This window comes from Pipistrellus hanaki (genome assembly GCF_964339955.1).
Source record: "Pipistrellus hanaki genome assembly, chromosome: 2".
NCBI lineage: Eukaryota > Metazoa > Chordata > Mammalia > Chiroptera > Vespertilionidae > Pipistrellus > Pipistrellus hanaki.
This window is the reverse complement of record NC_140504.1, coordinates 11707802-11726090: the sequence shown is the minus strand read 5'-3', so window position 1 is coordinate 11726090 and position 18289 is coordinate 11707802.

Genomic DNA, 18289 nt, shown 5'->3' with positions numbered 1-18289 from the left:
GTTGTAGCATTTGCTTAGAAGCAGTGAACAATGTAAGTGGCTGTTCCCCCAATGCCAGGATTCATATGTCTGGTCATCAAAGGGAGAATATGTGAGCAGCTCCTCTCTTTACTAAATCTTCTGATCTACCAATAAATTATCTTTCTTTACCTGTACTGGTGGGCTCTGCAGGTGTAAAGACCTTGCTTTGAAGAGTCACAGGCCATTTTAAAGTGATGAGGAAACAAGAACAAACAAGAGAGTTACTATACTGGCTGAGCTGATTAATTCTTAACACCAAATGTGGGGAGGGGGAAGATATTGTGGGGCACCTGTTTTTACTTTTATTTACTTGGATATGATTTGATGAGAAATCACATCAAATATTTCAAACAGAAAATATATATTAATTGCTTAGACACTTCTGTAAAGAAGGTTTAGTCACTCTTGCAAGCAAGTGGCTGTGACCAACCAACAGTAGTGTTTGCCTGGGGCAAAGTGAAAATGAGTTGGGAGGTAGATGAAGCAATTTATAAATACCAGTTAGAACTGTGTGCTCTGATGCAAAAATGAAGAACTTAATACTTATAGAATCTTCTTCCTTAATTTTATATTATTATTAGTGGACTGGTGCATGGAATTTGTGTACGGCAGTGGGGACCACAGGCTCCTAACCATTCACATGCCTGCCTACCTGATCACCTCTAACTGCGTCTGCCTGCCTGACTTATCACCCCCAATTGCCCTCCCCTGCCAGCCTGATTCCCCCTGTCTCTGCCGTGGCTCCCAGCACCCTGGCTTTTTCCTGAAGGAAGTCAGACATTCAGAAGATAGCTGGTCTACCTGGTCTAATTAACATATTACCCTTTTATTAGTATAGATAGATTATATAAGATATGATTGCTTAAATGGGGGGGTGGGGAGGAGTCTTTTTTAGCAGGAGGAAATGCTCTGGGCAGACAAAAATACATAATCCCTATATCTGGACTTATAGCTAGCCATATGCACTATACTGTCAAACCAGTCATTAAAAAATTGAACCACTTTCTTACATCTTACACCAAACAGCTGTTGCCCTTAAAACCCTTCCTCAGGCCCCACCTTACGTTCTGCCTTCACAGTTCACCCAGATTAGGTTCTGATAGATCGGTTTCTATGCCAATCAAAAGCTCCACCTTCTAGGCAACCATTGGCTCCTCACAGTTCACCCAGATTTGGTTCTGATTGATTGATTTCTATGCAGGTCAGTATCTCCGGGCCTATCTCCAGGCCTGACCAAAGAGGTGGGGCTGATCAGCAGCCGCCTCAGGCTGCTGGAGAGCTGGCTGAACTGCTGACCACCTCTGGGGTGGAGAGAGAGAGAGAGAGACAGAGAGAGAGAGAGAGAGAGAGAGAGAGAGAGAGAGAGAGAGAGAGAGAGAGAGAGAGAGAGTGCCTTGGTAGCAGCCTGGGGTGGCTGCTGATCAGCCCTGCCTCTTTCTGTCTCTGAGAGGTCAGCAGTTTAGCCAGCTCACCATACCTGCCCACTCCAGTCTGCTGCATGCCCAGCCTAGTGTTCAGTCATCCCTTTGGTCATTTTGGATGTCACAGACCCTGGCTCTTTATATATAGAGATATGTCTATAATTTATCTTTAAAATGTTTCTATTTTTTTATTTTTTATTTTACTACCTAAGGAGATGTACAAATGTGTTAGTAGTGTAGCTTGTGTCTTAGTATTTATGTTGTAGGAAATCAAATAGAGAAGAAGGTGACTTTGAAAAGGAATGAAAACATCTCAAAGGTAAAGTAGCATATGGGTAATTACATGCCGGTAAATATTTACCGACCAGCTGTGATTGAAAAGAAGAATAGGCATTTGTGACATTTCATTCTTTGGATTTTCACAAGGACAGCATTCGTTTTCCAGATGTCCATGCGATGCCACAGGGTGCAGAGTTGGAAATAGAGGCACAAAATCAACTCTCATGAGCCAATGCAAGGCAGCTCCAACACAAGTGTACATGGAGCTCCACTTCTTATTATATTTTCCAAAGAGTGCAAGCTCTTATCACCTCTTCCACGTGATATTTAGTGATGTAGCTTTGATATTTTTCCCTTTGAAGAATATAATTTTCTTTATCTGTGGTCCCATGACTATAGCAGAAGTAATGCTATGTGACATCAGAGGCTGGCTATAAAGGCAAGAAAGCTCCTTCCAGGATTGCTTTATTGTCTTGCTGCTTAAGAGCAGGAGCTGCATTGTGAGGAAGCCCAGGGAGCCACATGGAAAGGCGGCATGTATGTGTTCTCCCCAGCAGTCTCAGCTGAATTCCCAGCGATAGCATCCACCAACACTCATGTGCGTGTAGGAGCTTTTCGAGGATTCCAGCCCTCAGGTATCAAGTCCATGTTGGTTTCTGAGTTAAAAAATAAAACAACAACAAAGAAAACTAGAATAGCCTTCTATAAAGCTTAACTCATAAGAAATTACTATATTTTGGAGGAGAATTTAAATACACTTGAATTATACCAGATTTAAATACATTTTAGGTAATTTCAAGATTTGTGCAGTAAAAAAAAAAAAAAAAAAAAAAAAAAAAAAAACACAAAAAACAATACTGCTATGATTCAGAGATCTTTGGCTTTTATGAGACATGCGACACACGTGGTCCATGCACTTAGCCATTCTTAAAACGTCTCTATCAGAGTAATGCAGAACTCTTTCGACAGCCTTTTCCTGCCTCTGCTTTCTCCAGCATGCACTTGTCCTCTTCCAAATACGCATAATTTGTGCTTCTTTACCCAATAATATGCCCTTATCTGACCACTACAGAAGATGTGGGAATGGGCCCAGGTATGACCTGACAGCATTTAAGACCAGTTAAGTAAAATTAAAAAGTGGGAAGTGCCCATCAGTAGGTGAGTGGATAAAAAAGCTGTGGTACGTTTACACCAGGGAATGCTATTGAGACTCCTCCGTTAGATACATGTTTACCTATATTGCACTGAAGTTACAATAAAAGATAACTATCCTCCACAATCTAATACTTTGCTGTCTAGGCAAAACCAATTATTGTTTGTCATTCTAATTCAGTTTTCATCAAGATTATTTTTGTTCCTTTTGGGTTTTAATTACACCTCCAATTCATTCCATTTTATTTAAAATTTACTTTATGTCAATATTTGTATACCATTCAAAATGGCACATTTTTGAAACATCTGTTTCAATTAAGATATATTTTCTCTTATTATCATATTTCCTGCAGCTGTTTCTACCATTGACTGCCTGATACCAGAAGTTTATTTTGTTTGATTTTTCCATTTTGCTTTTTTATTTTAAGAGGAAATGCTTTAAGAAATAAATTAGGACACCCATTTTCTTATTTTCTTTTTATCTTTGTATAGTAGGTCATTCTTTGCTCCAAAGGAAGTCAATCAACAGTGCAGACACAAGTTCGAGGCAAACACCAACTGTGAGTCGAGCCACCTGGGAAAAGACTCATAGAATCAGTTGTGAGCAGTGCACCTTGATTCATCTTCTGACACTGAGAAATATCACCACAAGCAAGCATCTAGAAGCAGGGTAACTAAAGGTGAACACCAGATCTCTTTTTTTTTTTTTTTTACCTGTAAGACTGTTAAAGACTTTAGAAACAGAGAGATGTAGATGGTGTCATTTTTAAGCCACAGAGTTTTTACTTTGAATCATTGTGTCAGTTTGGACCTAAAGAAGAAGAAAATACATCAATGTGGATATAATTGCATGCTCAGAAACTAGGTTTTTTCACATCTTCCCAACCCACAAAAGAGATTTAAGCCCAGTATTCATTTCTTGTAAATAGTATGGGATTATTTTCATCACAACATGAAAGTGTCTTATATATTGTACTATAATTTGAACCATCAAAAATATGCATCTTGAATTAAATGAGAAGAGTTTTTCTACATTTTTGACTTTCTATGAGAAATATCCACAATGAGGAATAATGCTTATGACACTGCTTGATAAATTTAATATGTACTTAAAACAATTTAATATGTACTATACCTAAGCTCTTTCCAACAACAGGGAGGGAATCCTTGTGGTTTCCATTTGTGTAAGAAAAAACTGAAATTCACAACATTTTAGGTAACTAAGCTGCCTAGAGTCACAGGCATACTATGAGACTGAAGTGGAATAGGAACGTCGGTTCTTTTGAATTAAAGTTTAGCTTCCTCTCCTTCTATGTAGAAGTGACAGAAATGTCACTGTTTCGGACATTTGTGTCCAATTCACTGGAATGTTAACATTTGTTTCTAATTTCAGATCAATCAATTATATATTTGTCAGTGGGCAAGTGATTTCATTTCTGAAGTATTCATTTTTTTTTTTCATTCTGATACAAAGTGTAGAACTTTGTGTCAATAATTTCCCAGATTCCTTTCAGTTTTAACAATTTTGGTTTACATATTATTTTATGCAATTCCAAGTTTTTTAAAAATCATAAGAATCAGATCTTAATCTATTATGTTAAACATTTTCATACATACTTATATATGTGTGAATATTAATGTTATTAAAATATACACCCTGAGTATGTGTGTGTGTTTGAATGTGTATGAGTTACTTGATATATATAGGAAAATAACTAATATCAAAATCTAAATATCTTGTACAATAACTCATAATTCTGGAATTATTTTTATATATCACCCAATTTCATTTTATTAAACAATATTAACTTATGAAGAGTGAAATTATTCTATATTAAGACATTTCAAATATGTCGTGGTAAATTTTAACTTATGCAATAATTTTAAACTAATCTAGGAAGAATTAACTCTTTTAATAATAGATATTTTATGACAGTATATCTTTGTCCTTTCTAGTTATCAAATAGATTTTAGTAGGGATTAATTTGATTCATTAATTGATCTTTAATGTTAAACATCTTGTTCATTTTTTGTTTTGTTTTTCCTTACCGTTTTTTCTTAATATTAAAATTGTCACTCTTTTTTTGCCATGGTAGTGAGATTGTTAACAAAACTTAGAAGAGTAGATTTTTTTTAAAGTTTTAATTGTTAGGTTATAAATTATGGGGAAGGGAGTAAAAATACTCTAAAGTTTTTTGAGTGGGCCAATTACCATGAAGTAGGGAAAATTGTGTTTGATACATATAGTCTCTCATTTTTCTTAACAATTTAAGAGTCTCATTAGGAATGAGGTAATTGCTTCATTTTAGGTAGTTTATGATTCCCACAGAAACATGTTTGAGGTTATTCATGAAATATGAAATAAAGAATTCCTCTTATAAAACTGAAAGAGTAAAGGAAATTCATCACACTTAGATATCGAAATGATACTTGAAAAATTTACATGAATAGCTACACTAATTGCTGGGGCCATTCCTCACTCACATTGCTATTTATCAAAGACAGGATGATAAATACAGGCTATGGGTTATAAAACCCTTTTGAAAATATTAAAATAAATGATTCATATTGTGCACAGATGGCTAAATGCAAAAGAACTGCATAATGAATTCAGCATTTTTTTCTCTCTCTATGAATAGGGTCGGATTTCTGTGAGCTGGATATACACAATACATTTAAATGAATTATTGGAATGATTACGTTTTAGGATCCTGAGTAATCGTCATAATAAATTGCAGTGGGGGAGTTTTAGAGAGAGTTTAAATGTGTAATTCATAAAAAGTATGGAATTTTAGTTTTATGAGACTGTAGTTCTATAGGAGGAAAAATGATGAATGCTGGTAGTTAAAGATCCGAACATCTTATTCTCTCTTAATTGTATGAGCTCTTTACTTGAAGCTCTTAATGCTACCAGTGTTAAGGCTGTGAAGTGATGTCAGTCTTTCCACTTCCTGATGCTGTGAGTGGCACTTGTCTAAGACTGCTTGAAACAGAATGCTTTCATAGAGAGAAAAAATAATTCTTTTTTTTCTGATCAGTTTCCATTGTATTTTACTTAACTAAAAATGTATTTTGTTGCTTGTATACTGTCTAACAACATCAAGATTGGTAAGACTATGTTTCTGGAATTGATAGACTACAGTGGGAAGAAACAATTGCATTGAGGAAAATGATTTCAATATTCATGCAAATCCTCAGTATCTTGAAATTTGTTCTTGGGCAAATCATTTCTCATATTACCTCCTTGTATCATGTTCTTAATCTGTATCACAGTAATTCTATCTTTGCCCCCCTAAACAGCATGATCACAAAGGAACAAACACACATGAAGCAAAGTGGTTTTCCTTTCCTTTCCTTCCCTCTAATTTACTAGAGCAGGAAGCAGCAAACTTTTTTTCTTTTCTTTCTTTCTTTTTTTTTTTTTTTTTTTTTTTTTTTTACAAATGGCCAGGTGGTAAATATTTAAGGCTCTGGGGGTCTTCAGTCTGTGCAGGAACTCCTCAAGAGTCAACACTGTAGCAGAAGAGCAGACAATTCCTAAATGAGTTGGTAAGTATGGCTACATTCTAATGACATTTATTTACAAGAAGAGTCAGCCGTGTTTTGCTACCCCTTCTAAAACAGGATATAAAAGAAAGACTCAAGCACACTAGAGCCTGAATATGCTAGGGAGGTGGAAACTTCCTGGGTGACTCAGGTTCAGTTCATCTGGCAGAAAATGCGCAGGAAGTATCCGGCTGCTCAGTTACTTGGACACAGAGGACAGGAAGGCATGTAGAGTTTGTCATGTTACTTGGCATAGAGGACAGGACTGCTTGTAGAGAGAGTTCTCAGCGCTGTTGAGAGAGCCCAGAGGTCATAACCTTCCTCCTCTCCATGTAAAACTAAAGGGAAGCTTCCGGAAGCTTTGACAAGACCCTGCTATGTATTGGCAATGTCCAGAGGCAACAGAGAACCTTCATGGGGACATGAGAACCCCAAATGACTGCTCTAACAGAGGGGAGGGTGTTGACTTGTGTTTTGATCTATTAGCCTCCGTTTATACCGAGATTCATCCTCCCCTAAAATAGGCTCATAACGCCTCTGGAATCTGCATGCCTCCTTTGTCTACCTCGTGCCTACGTTTCTTAGGTGTCCGGATCAAAGAGCCTCTCTGTAACTTTCTTGTGAGGTGGGCCTTAATCTCATGCTGATTAGGGATAGTGGCTTAGCTATTGTCCCCAGCTGTGTGTTAAGCTAAATTATAGGTAGAGGAATCCAGGGACTCTAAGTGGTGTCTTTCCTAGAGTAAATAATCCATCCTATGAAAAAAATTGAATAATTAATCTGATTTTAATTATATATTACATTCTATGACATTTAATTAGGTATTTTTGCATTGTGTAGCTATAAACTAGGAGAAGATTTGGTTTGGGTCACTGATAAAACAGTTTCGGCAACACGCATTGAAATAGCTCAGTGGTAGCTGATATACTTTTAACATATATTTTTGGAAGATTGTCTGTACAATGACACTTCAAAGTGTCTTTGGGGGAAAAAAATGGCTCTACACCTCTCTCATATTTTGCATTATGTAGTAAATATCTCAGGGCATTTAGGGACAAAAATATGGTGTCATTACCCCAAATCAGACTTACTACCAATGTTTAGAGAATTTATTGAAATACGTTGTTTTTGCATTTCATAATACAATATATTTCTTAAGTAGATATTTTTAATAAGTAGGCATGGATAGTTATCCTTAGGTTTATGCTGTGGTACAATGAAGCATTTTCATTGAGGTAGATCATGTCAGCACTATTGCATCCCACTCTTAAGTTAATTGTTTTTTATTTCTCTTGGCAGGCTCTTTATGTGATATATAGCCAAATATACTCCTTTGATTGTGTAATTATGCCTTATTGTATGACATTCAGAAGCTCAGGATATTCATGCATACATTGACATCAATTTTACATATGTACTTTACTCAGGTATGTTTATTTATTCATTTAACTTGGATACAGATTTTTACCCTTTCTGCCTATTAAGAACTAATATTTTCAGAATTTCTATCTTTAGCATTTTAATGTAATTATCTGTATGTTTTTCCTGGAAAATTTAAACAGAAGATCTACATGTTATAAAATGGTTACATGGTACTATAACATGCTATAATAATGTGATGTAAATTAAAGTTTATCTACATAACTAAGCAGGAAGAATGAGTAGAAATGAATGTTACTGATTACTCACTGGGTTCCAGACAAATTAACCTCACAAATTTCCATGAGCTGAGCTTTGGTAAATTTATTTATTTTTATAAATAAAACAGAAAATTGACACACTTTCTCCCCAAAAAAGGCCAAGCTGGACATTTCTTAAGATTGTGTTCCATTGATTAAGGGAAAATCAGAAAAGGAACTAAGAATTGACATGATGCCTGTGGATCTTTCACTTTCAGTTCCTGTGATCCACAGGGAAACCTTTAGCAAACTAAATAATTTTATTTTTAGGGTAGCTTTAAAACTCCTTAGATACTTATTTTTTTTTATTTGTTTATCTAGAGAGAGTAATTAGTTTGGATCAATCAAGGTGCACATACATTGAAATATCCTTTGAACAGCCACTTACTTTGCTCCAAATGACCAATTTAATTCATCCTTTCTATTGTTGGTATTGTTGATATTTGTAAGCTATGCATTCACTCCCACCCTTAAAAATCAGTGATATCATAGTTCTTCACTATACAAACCTGAATCCAAGGAAATTCTTTTTCTTCCTGGAATAAAGAATATTAGAGAGAGGCGATACAATTATATATATATATATATATATATATATATATATATATATATACTCAACAATGTGGCCATTCCTAAAACAAATGGGGTTATTATATTACAATAATGCCTACTCAATTTTGTGAAGATACCTAGTGATTACATTTCAGATTGAAAGTAGAAAACAATACATTTATATCATGGAAATAAAAATGTAAGAAATGTGATAATTCATAAATATGCTATATGGCCTCAACCTTACTGCCAAGATCAATTTCATCCAATTTAATTCTCACTTTATCCTGATTACTCTCTAATACAGTTTTCAGAATTTCACAATGAGAACAATCTTCTTCTTTTCCTCTCAAAAAGAGAGCATGCATTTACGTTAACCAGCTTCTGACAAAAGCATTTCATTTCCCTGAAAGCAATTAGTATATACATTTCTGTGCATCTGGTGTGTGCCAGACCCTGTGTTAGCACATTAGAAATGAATTCTATGAGCATTGCCAATCTTTAAATGCCAAAACAGCACCGGAGAAATGACTTTAGCTAACTTCTACAATTTACACTATATTTTTCTCTTTCTGAGTTGCAATCACCTTTAGTCATACAGTAGTTCTCTCTTACCTGCTGGGGATATACCCCACCCATCCTGAATCTGTTGACATTACTGAAACCTACATATACCATTTTTTCCCTATACATACATATATATGATAAAGTTTATGGCTTCTCTTTGGTGTATCCAGATTGCCAGTGTATTCTTGCACTTTGGGGCCATTGTTAATAAATAACAAATAAAGGTTCATGTCGCTTTAAAGCCATGTAAATAAAGGTGAACTGAACATAAGCATTGTGATATTGAGACAACTGATCTGAGAAAGGAAACCGCGAGTTAGAGACTAATGGGCAGATAGTAACTTACACAATGTGCATGTACTGGACAAAGAAGTGGCTCATGTCCCATGCAGGGCAGAGCAGGATGGCTGGGGATCCCATTACACACCTCAGAATGGCGCACAATTTAAAACTTAAGAATTGTTTATTTCTGGAACTTTCCACTTAGTATTTTCAGACTGTGATTGACCAAAACCATGGAAAGTTAAACTGAAAGCAATGGAGGACTAGTGTATAATTGATTATTTCTTCTGTTTCCTTTCTTATTGGTGTCCTGAAACATTTAGTGCTTTGGGGAGCACTGTAGTAGCATCTGTATATGCTTTTGTAGTAGCACTACTAGTGATAGTTTTGTTTGTTTGTTTTTCGCCTGAAATATTTAGTATGTGGCTTTTTATAGTAAAAGTTTGCTGATCCCTGCATTATATAAATTCAACTGGAATATACTGATGGGTATTAAAAAAAGAAAAAAAAAGAAAAAAGAAAACTGTAAGGTGCCAGTACCATCAGAAATACTCATTTCTAAAATGAGTCTCTTCTGTTCCAATATGCATATTTCCAAAATGTAATTACATCTGAAAAGTAGCTTTGCTACTTAAGGCTAGCCCTTTACAATTAGATCTCCACATGAAACCACAGTATTCCTAGGAGCTAAAAGAAACAAGAACAAAGCATTTATCTGATAAAGTGGTAATATGCAAATTAGGCCAGCACTCTGTAATGGGCCAGGACCAGACAGGAGGAGGTTTTGAGAACAGGTGAGGCCCAGAGCAGAGACAGAGACAGAGGCAGGAGGACCTGACCTGCCTAAGCCAGCATGGAGGCTCAGATGGCCCTGGAGTGGAGACAGAGGGGCCAGGGGATACTGAGAGTAAGGTGCAGGTCCTGTTCCCCCATGGCACCGGTCTGGCCTGACTCCCAGGGCACCTCCTCGCACTATTTCAATTGTGCACGGGGCCTCCAGGATAAGATAACTCCATAACTGATCCCATAAGCTAAGTTGGTCAGATCCTGTAATTTCCATTTTACTCATAAAGAAAACAAGTCTTACAAATATTAAATGACTTTCTGACACAATTGATATTTGGGGACAGAAGAAATAGACATGTGACATTTGTTCCAATCCAACATTTCATATCCTTTTTAGCATTATTTTGCTTTCTTTTGAGATGTTATGCTTTTAAGAAAGCTATCCAATTAAACTGCTTACCTTTCTCTAAACATACAGAATTTTACCTTACCCAATGTACATTTTTGACCCACTATTATTCTAAATTAACATCCAACATAGCCTGGGAATTATTCCATTTGAAGAATCAAGGAGTAGTATCTGTCAATATGTAATACTTTAATATTCTTAAATTTACAAGAATATTACATCTGTGACATAAAATACCTCATTGATTTCCTTAGACTAGTACAAAACACACAAAACACAAGTAGTGAACATAATATAAATGAATGATTTAATGGTCTATATTTTTGTCTTATTATTTTATTTTTAAGTGAGACATTAAACGAATAGTTTATAATGAGAGCGAAGTAAAACTGTGGTGTTTGGTAAGAACATATAATTGGATGATCAAAAGGAAAGGTTTGTCAAAAAAAACTTTTTATCATTTTGTATTCAATGTCTTGGATAATACTCACCACACAGTTTATAATGTATGGATTTATCTCAATAAAAGCTAAAATAAAATAAGAGAAAGTAGGTGGCTATAAGATATAATTTAAGGAAAGATACTTAGACTAACGGTTACTTTGGGGGTAGAATGTTTGACAATATTTTGTCCATTATTGCCATCCAGTGTATCTATAGATATTTTCATGCATTACATCATAGTATTTTGTAAACATTGTGGCAGCATGTGAGGCTCAACTAGAAATACGCAATGGATAGACTTTCTGTTTCAAATAATATAAAAGATATTATATACATATACATGAAAACATTATAATCCTAAATAAAATAAACAACTTTATTTTCATAGGTGAGGTATTTAATAATTGCTCATGAAACTAGTTATTTGGGGGAAATGAAACTTCATCTCTTACTCATGACTTTAAAAAAAATAACAATTAAATTTTAAAAATTGATGTAAAGGCAAAGTTATACAACATTAGAAAACATTGTAAGAGAATATTTTATGATTTTTTTTTTTGAAATTATATAAGTCAAATAAGTAAAAACCATTTGGAGATAAAGTCATTTGTTTTAAATAGCATAAAGTGAAAAAAAGCCAAACATTGCTAGAATATTATGGATAATAAATTGAGGATTTTAATTTTATATCAAATAATATCTATGAATTAATAAAAACAATTACTGAATGTTGAAAGTTGAAATATAACAACAGGTATTTCACAGAAGAAGAAATACAAGAAGCTTAATCTCATAAATATCAGAGAAAAGAATTTTAAATCCATAATAAAATACAGCTTTATACTCACTAATTTGATAATAATTAAAGTTATATTACAATCTATCTGTTGCCGAAACCGGTTTGGCTCAGTGGATAGAGCGTCAGCCTGCGGACTGAAAGGTCCCAGGTTCAATTCCGGTCTAGGGCATGTACCTTTGTTGCAGGCACATGGCCCTCATAGGGGGTGTGCGGGAGGTAGCTGATCGATGTTTCTCTCTCATTGATGTTTCTAACTCTCTTTCTCTCTCCACTCCTCTCTGTAAAAAATCAATAAAATATATATATTTTTAAAAATCTATCTGTTACATGTATAGCAGTGTGAGACAATTGAAATTTCCATTCTACTAGTAAGGAGAGAGTAATTGGCACATTCACATGGGATATTTTTTATACAGTTCTGGAAAACCTAGACATGCACATTGGTGGATATTGTTTATGATTCTCCATAAGATCACTCTCTGAGTGTCAAAGGAAATATTTCTTAATGTAATAATTTAGTATAGATATTTAAAATTTATTATAGTTTCTTAATAAATAAGATATATTTATTTTACTCAATTTTAGTTTTACTATATTTCATAATAAAATGTTCATATGAGTATGCAAAAAAATCACCAAGGAAATTCCTGTGGTGTGCAGCAGCTGTTAACATGCAGTGCCTTTAATATGTTCTATGCACTTATTCCAGTTATTTTAACAAAGTGAGTTATAAGACATCCTACTAAAAAAGAAGTTACAAATTCAATTTAAAAACTCAACTAATATCAAATTACATTGACAGTTTACAGAGTTTAATTCACTGTGTATATGTAGTCTGCTACTAGTCTGCTGTCATATTTTATAAAAAGAATTGTGACAAGGCCAAACATCCTTAGTAATTTAATGCAATGATATGGAATGTAAATGAACTAGAGAATAATGAGTTAGAAGCTTCATAATATCTAAATTAGAATGGATATATTAATACTCTCATTTTTGGTAGCTGCCAGCACTTTTGACTAGGTAATTATATGTATGACTAGAGGTCCAGTGCATGAAATTCATGCATGGGGGGGGTCACCTCAGCCCAGCCTGCACTCTCTCCAATCCAGGACTCCTTGGGGATGTCCGACTGCCGATTTAGGCCAAATCCCCGGGATTGCTAGTTCCTAACTGCTCATTTCCCTGCCAGCTTGGTTGCCCCTCACGGCCCCCCCTGCTAGTCTGGTCACCCCCTTTTCTCCCCTCTTCTGGCCTGGTTACCCCCAACTGCCCACCCTGTAGACCTGATTGCCCCATGCAGCCTGATGTTCAGTCATTTGGTCATCCCTCACTAACTTGCCTGCCAGCCTGGTTACCCCATGCAGCCTGCTGTTTAGTCATTACTGTTACTGTGATTATACATTTCAGACAATTTGTATATTCCTTTATTAGTAGTATAGATTATGTTTCCACATAAAGCAGAATTATATTAAAGTTAAAAGGAAAAAAAACTATGCAGTAAAATTGAGTATAGATGAAAAGATTATATATCTATCTTTATAGAGGTATAGATAGATAGATGGATAATAAAAGTGTAATAAGCTAATTAGACAGGACATCCTTCCAGATGACCTTCTGGATGAAGCCTTGGCTGCGAGGGAAGCACAGGTCCCAGGTGCCTGCAGGGGACTGGAGGGAAACCCGGGTCTCAGGTGCTGGAAGGAAGACCGGGTCCTGGGTGTGAGAGGGAAGTCGGTGCCCGCAGCCAGGGGAAGGAAGGCCTACTCTTACCCGAACTCCATGCATTGTGCCTCTAATATATCAATATATATTTGTATTTAATGCATTTCTTCCCGTCAATCTAGGTAAAACATGAAATGTTTGGAAAGCACTGATATATTATAAATACACTTTAGGCTTGGAATATAGCTGTTATTTAGCCAATAATATACAATTGATTCACTTCTAAGTGTTGTCCATTTAAGTGTCACAGCAATAGTATTTGATTTTATTACTATTGTTCTCTTTTTTTCCAGAGGAGGATATTGAGGTACCAGATAGGTTAAACACTTTCTTTATTTATTTTTTTAAAAAATTTTAAGCACTTTCTTAAGTGCAGTTTCAAATTAAGATTAAATTGGAATGCATACTCATTATTGTATACATATTTAAAAATGGGGTTTGAAGAGTTGTTTTTCATGATTGAGAGTGGTAGTCATATTTCTATTTGGGGAACTTTTGTTTATGTTTCAATAGTTTTCTAAAAATGCTGAAGGAATCTTTTGGAAATAAAATTATAATGATTTGACTATTTCCTTGGATTTTTTATATATATATTTTAAAACCCAGATATATTTTGAACAAATAATACTTAGAAAGATTGTCAATTTATATGCACCAGTCAACCTTATACCAGAGTGTCTTGAAGGTGGCAGTTCTCCTGTTCTGATGCCCAGTTTCTCTGACTTCTCTGGAGACTCGAGTGTCTTTGTGCTGTTGCTCTTTGCACAGGTCCTGGCATTAACTCTGCTGTTCTTCCCATCCCCAGTCTAGTTCACAGGGCTACTGCTTAGAGTTGTAAGTATGCTAACAGCCAGTGAGCTTTTGTGAATTCGTTTCCATTACTTTTTTTTTTTTTTTTTTTTTTTTTTTTTTACCAGTATTGCCTCCAGGAAGTCAGGGTTTTCTGTTTGTTTTGTTTCAGTCTAGTATGTTTAGTTGCCTTCAGTTTCCCCCTGAGATAAAGAAAATGAAATAAATGAGAAAGAGGCATTATATTGGTTCTGACTTGGTTTTGTCACCCAGACAGATCATGACCACTGTGACTACTGTGTGTTTTGGGTTTTTTTTTAAGTGTGTGTGTCGTAAAAAAAAATTTTGTGAGTGGTAAAAAAAAAATTTTCCAGGTAAAATAATGATCCTATAAAACAGAGTTTGACACACACACTCAGTTGAGGTGATTAAAACCATTTCCTACATCTGACCATTTTAAGCTTCCCCACACCTGTGGGATCATCTGACCACTTTAAGCTCAGAAGATGGATTGTCCTGTGTAGTTAATGTGATTTTTTCATCTCAAGAAATTTTCAAGCTAACATTTTTGTTTGGTTTTGCTACAGTACGTAAAAATAGAATGAACTGGAATGAATGTGCTCCCTATTAACTTAAAGATGGTATGTCCTGACAGGGAGTATGCACAGAAGAAATGACAACAAGTCTATTGCATGACTAACCAATTTAAAAGCACTATCATCTGTGGTGGAGTATGCTCTCTTGCTATTGAATGTAAGGTACTTAGGATTTTGAGATGTGGAGGAAGTTCCTTTAACTTCATTTGAATGATATACTCCGATATTGGGGTGCTGTGATGCTATTACATGCTGGAGGCCCGATGCATGAAATTTGTGCAAGGGTAGGCCTTCCTTGCCCCGGCTGCCAGCACCGGCTTTCCTCTGGCACCCAGGTCCCTGGCTTCCCTTGCAGCCCCAGCTTCATCCAGGTTTTTCAGAAGGACGTCCAGTCTAATTAGCATAGTACACTTTTTTTTAAAAAAAGCTGATTATTTCTTTTTTTTCTTTTAATATATTTTATTGATTTTTTACAGAGAGGAAGAGAGAGGGATAGAAAGTCAGAAACATCGATGAGAGAGAAACATCGATCAGCTGCCTCTTGCACACCCCCTACTGGAGATATGCCCGCAACCAAGGTACATGCCCTTGACCGGAATCGAACCCGGGACCTTTCAGTCCCCAAGCCGACGCTCTATCCATTGAGCCAAACCGGTTTCGGCAGCATAGAACACTTTTATTATTATAGATAATAGATAATGTATAGAAAGGAAAAGCTTAGGGACACATGATTAACTGCAGTCCATCCTTCAACAGCCTTGGAAGGCGGGTGTCCAGTGCTGGAAGTCTAAGTTCTGTGGCATTGAATTGCTTAGAGGTGTAAGAAAGAAGTCTAAAGTAATTCCTAGAATAGATAGTAAACCAGGACTATCTACCATGGTAATCATTGGTTCTAGTGAATTGTGCAAAGTGGAATGTTTTGGATGCATTCAGATAAATAATTCTGCAACATCTGATGTCAGCTGGCTCTGTGGGCTTATGTTACTACAATGGCTCACTCACTTGGCTAGTAGTTAGTGCTGTTTTGGGTTTATGTTACTACAATGGCACACTCACTTGGCTGGGAGCTCACCTGTGGCAGTTTGTTGAATGATGCATGTGGTCTTTCCATGCAGTTTTGGCCTCTCCAAGCATGACCATGGGAAAGAAAATAGAAGATGCCAGATCTTTCAAAGCGTGGCATAGCCCCAGAATACCCTTTTCCTGCCTTCTAATAAACTCCGTCTCCCAATGAGGAGTAGAATGCATATAAAAGGAAGGATGGAATGGAATGAAATTATCTATTGGTTTTCTTACCAAAAACCCCCACTTTAACCACATATTTATCATATCCAATACTCCTAATTTTTTTCAGTTAAATACTCTTAATATGTCTTTTTCCTTGACTCTTAATATGTCTTTTTCCTTGTCTTTATCATATCCAATACTCCTAATTTTTTTCAGTTAAATACTTTTAATATGTCTTTTTCCTTGACTCTTAATATGTCTTTTTCCTTGTACAATCTGTTGCTATCTACCCAGTGGCACTTTCATTTCAGATACTGCCTTTTCCAATTTTAGAATCTCCATTTGGTTCTCTTTTATGGTTTCTATTCTTTCACCGGCATTCCCTGTTAGCTATTATTATGTGTATCTTTTTCCTCTAAATCCTTCAAACATTTGTTGTAATAATTGTGCTAGCGTCTCCACCAGCTATTTTCAATTCTTGAAATCCCTGTTTGTATAATGCTTGATATTCCTGCTTAAATTGACACAAATATGTTATCTTACGAACCTGTGGGTCAGGAGTGTGACTCAGGTCTGCCTAGCCCTAGGCTAAAGTCACCGGTGTCTATGGGGCTTCATTCTTTTCTATGAGGAATCCATTTTCTATCCTTTTCCAGCTTCTGAAAGTTCCCCTTTTTCTTGCTTCATGGCCCTCTTCCTTCAACTTCAAAGCCAAAAAAGTCAGGTTGAGTCTTATTCTCACATTACTTAAAATTTCTCTTCTGTTTCCCGATTCCAATTTTAAGGATCTTTATTATTACACTAGAGGCCAGGTGCACAAAATTTGTGCACAGGTAGGGTCTCTAGGCCTAGCCAGTAATCAGGGCCAATCTGTGGAGCAATTGGCGGGTTAATTGGGTCCCCAGCTCCCCCTGTCTTGGCTGTCCTGGCACTGGCCACTTGCTGGCCTTACCCCCTACCACCACTGCCAGTTGCTTCTCTCTTTGGGGCAGCCCATGGGGCAATCAGAGGCCCCTGCTCACACCCCCCTTGGCTAGCCCAGTGCCACCAGCTCACCAGCCCCACCCCCCCCCACCACCAGTTTGGGTCTGCAGGCTCAGAGCAGCTTCTATGTTGAGCATCTGTCCCCTGGTGGTCAGGGCTCATCATAGCAACCGGTCTTTCTGCCATTTGGTCAATTTGTATATTAGGGTTTTATATAAATAGATTGGGCCCCTTGGATAATCCAGGATAATCTCTCTATTTCAAGGTAATTTTATTAGGAATTTAATTCTACTTGCTACCTAATTTTCTTTGTCAATGTAATCTAACATTCACAGGTTTTGCAGGTTAGGATGTGGACATTTTTTTGGGAAAGGTCATTATTCTGCTTACCACCTACACCCAATGAGCTTTTTATTTCAGATATTGTCCTTTTTAGTTTAGAACTTCCTTTTGTCCTACTTAGTAGGTTTATTCTTATGCTGAATTTCTCCGTAATTTCTATATTGATGGAAATGTTTTCCTCTATATCATTAAAACATTTGTACTAGTGGTATGAAATTCTCATTAGTTAATTTCAATTTTTTAAAAATTTTATGACCCAAGGTATACTTAACTCACACAATATAGTCAGTTATGACACATTTGTAGGGTGCCAGTAAGATGTTTAATTATCACCAAAATGTAGTCTATATTTCCTGCTTACATCTGTATATTTTTATTCATTTTGTTCATGATTTTTAAGTCAATCCACTCTAGAACATTTAGAATATGTTTTGAATCTTCTCTGATAATTAGTATTACCACGGAATATTTTCCAATGCTTGACGAAGTATCTTCATTCTGACATTTCTCAAACCCCAGCTACGTGTTCCTCTCTCTATAGCCTCTGCTTTGGTCAGTGAAGTCCACAGATATCTAATGTAGAATGTCACTAACCCAGTAAGGCTGTTCTGTGGGTCAGTTTTTGACCTCTAATTTATTACTAAGGCTGTATGTTAGTGAGGCAAGGCACTTACATTGGGACAACTCAG